Genomic DNA, 444 nt, shown 5'->3' on the forward strand with positions numbered 1-444 from the left:
GGGCACGACCCCGGTGCAGCCCCCGGTGCCGGCAGGCCCCCGGTCCGCGGCTCTTCCTGCCACGCCTGCGCTGTCCCCGACGTGCCCTGCTGCCCCACGCCACTTGGGGTGCGGGGACAGATCCTGCCCAGCGCTGTGGGACACGTGTGCGTGCTGCCAGAGGCCATCCGCCAAAGGCCCGTCTCCCCGGTCGGGGCTGGGCAGGCTCCGGTGCCCCCGGGGCCGGGGAACAGCTGGCGGCTTGTCCCAGCGTGGGGCAGGGTCCTGCTCCCGGAGCGGAGCTGCCCCCCGCGCCGACTCCAGCATCTGGAGACACTTTCCCAGCACGTGCCGCCCCCGCTCCCCGACCTCGGGCCAGCACCGGCCACGGCCGCGGGCCCAGCGTTGGCAGGCGCCGGGAGCACACATGGTTAACGCCAGCCGCCCGCGCCGCCGGGCCCGCCC

The sequence above is a fragment of the Aptenodytes forsteri genome, unplaced genomic scaffold, assembly GCF_000699145.1.
Source record: "Aptenodytes forsteri isolate BGI_AS27 unplaced genomic scaffold, ASM69914v1 Scaffold34, whole genome shotgun sequence".
Lineage (NCBI taxonomy): Eukaryota > Metazoa > Chordata > Aves > Sphenisciformes > Spheniscidae > Aptenodytes > Aptenodytes forsteri.